The sequence below is a fragment of the Hylaeus anthracinus genome, unplaced genomic scaffold, assembly GCF_026225885.1.
Source record: "Hylaeus anthracinus isolate JK02 unplaced genomic scaffold, UHH_iyHylAnth1.0_haploid 2, whole genome shotgun sequence".
Classification (NCBI taxonomy): Eukaryota; Metazoa; Arthropoda; class Insecta; order Hymenoptera; family Colletidae; genus Hylaeus; species Hylaeus anthracinus.
In genome coordinates, this window is record NW_026534838.1 from 6,142,863 (window position 1) to 6,151,560 (window position 8,698).

The window sequence follows — 8,698 nt, forward strand, 5'->3', positions numbered from 1 at the left end:
AAAAAATGCGAATGCAGTATACACGAGACGACGAGACTCTCGTGAAATATACATTGGAAGCGAAATGCGACGAGCTGCTGTCCACTTATTTTTTATTCGGTACAATTTAGGGTTCCTAAAGGGGTGCATCCATATACGCGATCAGTACCGAAAGTATTCGTACCTTGTGTATTCATTTAAGAAATTTATTAACACGTTGATCGCCACGTCAGTCATACATGGGTGATGAATTTCTTTTTCTTTTTTTTAATTAAAAGAATTGATTTTTCTTACCGTTTCCAGTGCTCCAAATTCAATGGTTGCAGCGAACTGTTCGGAATCGTTGAAATTTTAATTAAAAAAAAAAGAGAGAAAAGTGATTCGATGTTCCAAGACCCTTAAACAAATTACTTCCGATAATGAGATGCTAAAGAAAATAAATTGCAAAAATAAGTACTAGTTTATATCGAACAAAATCGATTTTCGATTTATATAAAAGCAAAGTGTTATGCTCGTATAAATTTTCACGAATTGTTTGGCAGTTAAATGACAGGTTTGACGTTTCCAAATAAATATTTCCTTACAGACATATACGTGAATTAACGTTACACGTATATATGTATAATAAAAAATTGATTTGAAAACATTGAGCTCGCCATTTAATTTAGACAAATTTCTACAAAATAGAAGGCATGAATCGTATCTTATTTTTCATAGAGACTCCAATAATACCGTGTAAAATTGTGTGTACTGTTTTAAAATACTCAGCCGTATGAATTGCTGTCTTTTTGAAATGGCTTTCGAATTTCGTCATTTGATATTCCGATATCGCCGCGGAAGATAACGCAAAGTGCCTGTTTCATTTCGTTTCGCGAACCGCTGGTGATGTAACGGATCATCGAAAGTTGCGGAAAACGTAAACGGAAAAGGGTTAGAGTCCAAGGGGTAGCGGAGACGCGCGACTCCGGGGTTTCGCCTCGATTTGTATCGAAAAGGGAGACGGCGACGTTGAAGTTTTCCAATTAAACGCGGATTATATCGCTTTGTCTCGGTATTGAAAATACATCGATACCGGAACACCGTCCCACCCTGTATGGAGACCGAAACCTCCCGGCAACCGTTCTCCCCCTGCACATAATCGTCCAGGCACGGGTTGAATCTTTCTCCTACCCGGAATCATCGAAACTTCGGTCAACAACGACTCGACGATATCTCGATGTATCACGAAGCAGACGAGAAGCGGGATTACCCCTGGCCTTTCCCTCCTCTCTCCCCCCACCCTCTCTCTCTCTCTCTCTCTCTCTCTCTCTCTTTCTCTCTCTCTGCCCGTTCTTCCTTTTTTTTCCTTTCACCTCGTTTTCCCTTCGGCGATTGTTTAAACCGTCTGCTGGCTGTCGCCTGGCCCGGCCCCGATTCCACGTGGAAACGATTGTACTGCGAAAGAGAATGTGAAAATTTCAAGCAGGCTTGCACGCTCTTGTACACACCATCCGCGATACGCGATGTTTGCCGAAGTTCAACCAAAGCGGCCCGCGCTCTCTGTCCACCGAATCTGATTAAACATTGTCGCGGGGGCTCTATTCAAGGAATTTTCAATCTTTCTTCGCGATTTGTGCCCTCGACGGCTAGAAAATTTCCACGTGGAAAATATTATTTGGAATATTTGAAAACAACGGTTGCTTGTTTTCGATATACTTGACGGCTATTGCTGAACGAATATAAATTTATGATTTTTTGTAATAGAGTGTAATGATAATAACAAGTGAAATAATTGAAAGCTCGATATGCGATTGTTGATTAGACGAAGCAGACACGTTGTTGCAATTTAATATTTGGACAAATTACCTAACAATTGTGAAAAGTTTCGTGATGCTACTTACTACTTTTTCTTTCAATTCTTGCTTTAATATTCGATCGTCTTTTCGAGTTAGGATTTTATCTTCTAATACTAAACCTACCGAACGATGTTCATTCGTAACTATTTCTATCGTGATGGGACAAATGACTCGTCTTGAAGACACTTCTTTCGATTAAATGCAAAAATATTTTACGTGGACGTAAATTGCATAATGCATGAAAGAGCTGTACCCGAATTTGTATATAATTGAAATTAGGGGATCGAAAAGTAATCGAAACGACTTGGACAAATTTTCCAATGATAAATCGAAGGGAATCGAACAACTGCCTTCACTCTAGCAAAATGTGTTAGAAAATTATGAAAATTATTTCGTTGATTAGTATTTAAGATTTCTTTAATAAATAAATGTTGACGAAATTTTGATTACTGTATCACTGATTGAGAACTGTATAAAAAAATTTGAAAACGGTCAATTACTACTCATTAATACTACTTGATAGTGATAGGTTTAGTGTTGATAAACCTCTGGTTTCGTTTTCACCCCTCTTCGTAATTGAACATCTGCGTTGCACACCACTGCATTACCCAATCAATGATGCACCCCGTGAGAAGGTAGTAAATTCAGATTGACTTCTCATTTATTGGCAGTATCGCATCGCTCATCCCTTTGCGTGTCAATTGCTAATAATATATGCTACGAATTGTTATTTGTCAGCGTTCAAACTATAGGGCACGGAGTCGAGCACCGTAACAATTACGAGTTCTTGACTTCAAACCGAAGATATCGCTCCGCCCCTCGGAGAATGCCACAGCTGGTCCCCGGTGTGTCTAAAACAATAATGTATGTATGTCGAGGAGACGCAACCTATTTTCATCTTCGTGTCGCGATGGAATTGCGGGAAAAATGTGAACGTAAAGGGGATAGTGGAGGCATTGCGGAGATAATGATAGACTTTTGGTATCAAATGTAATCGAATTCAGGGAAGAAACGTCTTCTAAGTTCTGAATTTTTATTATTGAAAGAAACCCCCTCGATAGACTCTTTTATAAAGACAGGAGTGTAGTTTACAATTTTTAGTAGCACTGTACGTATTACCAAGGAAAAATTGTTACGAATGCACAGAGCACAGTTAATTTAAACATGAAATATTTCGTGTCTTCTTAGACAGTGTATCGGAGGACAGCATCGAATTAATTTAGCATTCGTATGCAAATAGAACGTTAAGATTGTAAAATATTTAGATACACATTCGGTAGTAGATTCTACTTTTTATTATTATGTGAATTAAATACTATTATGTGATTATGTGAAAATGGTGTTTACAGTTCGTTTCTAATTTGTAATAATTTTGTTGTGGAATTATGAAATATACGTACTTATTTCATATATTAATACATTTTCTTGACGTATACAATTTGAGTAGAATGAACCATAAAAGCATTGCGTTGTAATTAAAGAAAATTTAAAATAAAGAAAAGATCCAATACAAAATTAAAAAATGTACAATATTAAAGGGAGACAGCATATACTGTATGCATTTTGTTGACGTATATAATTTGAGTAGAACGAACCATAAAAGAGTTGCGTTTGTAAATAAAGAAAATTTAAAATTCCTCCCTCAAGAGGTTAATTTCATTTTTTACCCAGTTTATCCGTATACGCCCTTCGAGGTATGATCCCTCTTTCATAAGACCCTCTGAAAGATTCTTTTCCTTCCCGCGACCTCGTTGTTTTCGAAGGGACAAGAAATTCCCGAGGAGAATCTTTTACTCGGCGAACGAGGAGGGATGAGGAAGGGCTGGCTCGCGATAATTGTTATTACCATAACGCCTGTTATAAATGATTCGGAAGATTCGTTCTTTGATTGTTATGCCCCTGTACTTAATAATACCTTGACGGAAAGAGCTAGCGCGAGTCAGACGGCAGCGAAATCAGCCGTGAGGCGATCTCACCCTTCCATCCCGTTAGCCGCGCTTTTAAATGTCTTTCAAGTTTTCAGCTGCGCGCAGCATTCTTGCCCGACAATCGGAGGGGTTACCCGCTGCCCTTTGTCCCGATAATTAAATCTAACGATTGTCATATTTTAATTGTTCTTCTTTACCGAACGGACACGGGAGACGATACCGTAACGATAGCACGGGGAGAGGGTCAGTTGGGGGTAGGGGAGGGAGGCGATGGTGACTTTTGTTCCGCTAAGTATCCTTGTCGTTTGATGTTATCGTTTAACAATCTTAATTGCTGTGAGACATTTTTCAGGATTATTTCGTGAATTTGAAAAAAATATCACCTCATAGGGGATGATCAGACGGTACTTTTTTGTATGTACAATCTGTTCATAGAATGTGTAGTTTCAGAGATAAAAATTGAAAAGATACAAGACCTTTTTCCCCCGAATTTGATTAAATTTGTTATGGTGAAAATGAAAACAACGATACTTGACAATTTTTTTATTTGGTAAATTTGAAAAAAATGTCATCTTATAGGGGATGATCGGACGGAACTTTTTTGTATGTACAGTTTGTTCATAGAACGTTTAGTTTCAGAAATAAAAATTGAAAAGTTACAAGACCTTTTTTCCGCGAATTTGATTAAATTTGTTATGGTGAAAATGAAAACAACGTTACATGACAATTTTAGTTTCGAAACTAAGCGTCCTATGAATAAACTGTAAATATAAAAGTGTTACGTCTCACCATCCCCTATAAACTGATATTATTTAGAAATTGATTTAACGAACATAAACATTTCTCTGACGTTATTTCTCATTTCGCAGTCAAAGGATTAAGAGAAGTCGGGGTTGCCATCAGGCTCCTCCTATAAACATATTCGTACTTTATTTTATTAAAATAATGCATCTACAGATGTACATAGACACGAGCCGGATATGACATGTATTTCTGTCTTTTTCAGAACTGAAAATTACGTGTTGACATATGTCTTGAGAATTAAATGAAACAAAACTAAAATCATTTTTAAAATTTGAATATGTCAATGAAAATTTCATATTTTCTTCCCTTTCCCTGCACAAAATGTTGTCATTGACGCAGAGGATAACCGTGGCAACTGGTTAGGAATCAGACACTCGCGAACCAATAAAGAAAGATCGAAGGGGTGGGAACAGTCGACCGATAGAAACGCTATTAGCTAATCTTTTCTGTTCCGTGTATCACGGGACACGAGAACACCTAATTCAGGCTGCACACTATAGTCGGATAATACGAGCCGAAACGATGGATCCGCTCGTTTGGTATCTCCGTCAGATAATCGCAATTGGTTGGTGGCGGGAGCGCGCTCGCGCGCGTGCCCGCGCACGCTGGGATTCCCTGCAATGCCGGAAAACATTCTCAATATTTGCAGATTGCAATGAGACATGCGAGCGTCGCTTCTTTTTTACCCTCTTTTAGATCCGCTTTAGGCGGTTTCGAGACACACGCTCGCTGGTAATGGGCCTCCAACCGCCCTCTTTCTTCTACTCTTTTTTTTTCCACCATCCCTCCGTTCTGCTTACGAACCCTTCGCCGACCCCTCGAAGAAGACTGCTGGCACTCCACCCCCACGGCGTCCTCCCATCGAGCCCTCAATTTACCTCAACGGCACTTCCTCCTCTTCTGTCGGATCGTAGGTGTCAATTTGGTCTCGAGTACCTGCCGAAGTTTTCACGAGTTCCTCCTCTTTATCCTTTTTAATTTTTGCCATACCACTCGAACATTTGTCTCCGTTGATTGGATTCTTTGTCGACAGAAAGTTCGTGTTATCCTCGACGATCGTGGATTTAAGTTTACCGGAAATGATTCGTTCGTTGCTACAGGGTGGTCTACGAATTTATCACTAGCTTTGGTATTTTAGAATTTATATTTTATTTTTTAGAAAATATTAATTATTTGAAATACAGCACTTGTTGGGGTGGGGTGGGGGTGGGGTGTTAAGGGTGTACGCAAAAGTTGTCGCAGAGGGAATTCAAGAATTTCTTTTTCTGAGAAATGTTTATTTTTATTAAAGTGACAGTGGTTTTAGTGAAAACTCTCGGTTTAAAAATAATCGTCTCTCCTTGATCAAATTTCTAGTCGAACAAAAATTCTTGAGCCTCCTTAAAGCTTTATAGTAATCAAGCTTCCTGGTTTCAAAAATTTTCTCCCTTGGAAATCTACTCTTTTCTTCAGTGAAAACCCTTATTTGTCCACTTTCAAAATAATCGTTCCTTTTAAATAAAATTTCTATTCAAACAAAAATTCTTGAACCACAAAGCTTTATTATCCTGACCAAGCTTCCTATTTTAAAAAATGATCTCCCGTGGAATCTACTGTCTTCCATTGAGTGTTCATCACGATATCCCAGTTACCAAGTTTTTATTTCCGCAGATATTGTATTCGAACAGAGTGAGGGGTTGTTAATTCGACGTGGGGCTGTAATAATTATCAGCATAAAACGCAATAGAAGAAATACCTCAGACAGCGGAGATAATGAAACTTAGAAGGGACGAAGCAATTGGGGGTTGTCGTCGCTCGTATGGTCGGCAAAACCTTTGCCGACTCGAGCCCCTTTGTGCATATGGAAATAGGGTTTGTCCGCCTTCGTTGCTGTTTCTGTCGTTCGCCGTCGCTGCACGCCTTGATAACTCGAGCCTGTGCTCTTTATTCGATATCTTTATTTGATATAATTGCAATCAGATTCCACGAATCGATGCGAATAGAGAGGCTCTATAGGTTTGAAAGCTGGTGACGATAAAATCCATTCTTACAAACGTCGAGCATTTAAGTTCCTTCTATTGCGACTCATTAGTATCGATTTGTCCTTCGGGACCGTGAAAAGAGGAGAACAACTTTTGAAAACACCGCTCGATTATATCCTCGGAGACGTATAATTAACTGCCATGAACGGAGGGCTGGCGTGTCGCAGGCTTGTATAAATAAGTTACGCATTGTCTTGACTTTCGAGACCGTACGTCTCGCGTTCGTACGTCCATAATTTTCTCCCCCTTTCTCTCAATAAATCAGAGGAGGATTTGTTATTTACGCACTCGACTTTTATGACGGCCACCGAGACTCGAACCACGGTGTTCTCCTCGAATGAAATTTAAATTTTCCGTGGGTGTTGTGGTCTCTAATATATGTCTTCCTTATTTCGCGATATTATATTTTTCGCCATAATTTTGCGGCTTTGTATTCACTGCGAGACGTCTCGTATTTCGAATTGACTGCAATTACTCAAGGGATAAGTTTATGTAGCATTTTGAGTCACGAATTATTGCAAAAGGAGATCGTACATTTTATTTTTGAAGCATCAAATTTAATTAAAAAATTACCTTAATAAATACAGATGTATTAACATCTGTATTAATCCTTAGAAGCCTGATTTCTCAAATTAAATTTAGAATGATATCGATGTATTTATTATTTGAACAATTTTGTCAGCTGACGTTTATTTTTCTAACTTTTGTTGAAAAGAATTGGAATTAAATCTTGGCGACCAAAGGAAAACGCTCTCTATATTTTTTCTTCACAATTGATAATTCTATTTTCCAAACATCATTATCTCACACATAAATATTTTATTTTTACCCAAACAATTATTCCATGAAATTTTTAAAGATTTCATAATTTCAAGGAGTACAAACGTGTACCAAATGTGTTTCTTGACAGCTACTCGTACATTTTCCGAGTATCATTCGCGAGAGTTCGTTCGCCAAACACGGAAACGGGAATTTATATTTTTTTTCAACGGTGTACTTATTAGCATGAATTTAATTAGAGCGTCTACGTGGCGGGTGCGCGTCGACACATTGTATAAATACAATTATTGTTCATAAATATTCATCCACATTTAATATCGGGACATAGCGGCGCGGGAAGTTGGAGAAGAAGGCGACAGTGAAGTTTAGCTGAAGTTTTCAGAAAATCCTCTGGCCCCTCGTCCCCTTGCTTTGATGTAATAATCTGAAATTCCTCCTACGCATAATGAAGTATATACGTGGCAACTTAAATTAATGGAAACACAATAGAACCGTCGGAGTGGTAAAATTGCTTTAATTATAATAGCGTGTTTCCTTCACAACTCTTTTAAACGCGATTAAATGGGCTTACTTTGTTTTCGAAAATGTAGTTTAGAGTCCATAATTTAAATGGAGCACCAGTGTCGAGTTACTTTAAAGAAACAGAAATGGGAATATATACTTGAAGAATATAATAATATAAAATAATTTTTCCTGTACGAAGTTGTATGTATTGACAGATTTACAATTATAAAAAGTAAATGTCAAGAATTCATTTATTCAACAGTTTATGTAAAATATACTCGTATAGAATCTTTCATATATATTTTATTTAATCTCAAGGTTGTTTAACATTCATTGTCCATGTTAAATCGCAGACTTTAAATTAAATCTTCCACAAAGAATTGAACACATAATTTCATTTTTCCTCGACCTGTAATTTTACGCCAATGACTCTGGACAGTATTACTAATTCTGCACGTCGCTATGAAGATGATATCCCGGTTAAACTCAGACAGAGTCCGACTCCTGGGCTCTTAGCATCGCCGGTCGATGAAGAATCCCTCGTTTTCAAACAAAGTAGCAGCTCGCCTCCTCCGCCGTCGTTCTTTAACTCGCCAGTTGAAATATTTGCCCGAGATTACTCTCAATTATAATTAACCTTAACAATATTCACTCTCTACACCGAGACGAAAGTTGCTCGTCTGGCCAGGCTCAGGGGCCAAGGAGATTACATTAATTAATCTATTAAGATGTACATTTTTAGCAGCGGCAGTTATACCGTCTCTCTTCCATTTCCCTTTTTTATGCTTCCTTGAACGTGTTGTCGAATCCTTTTACTACTTTATTAGGAGCCCCGACGAGAGCGCGC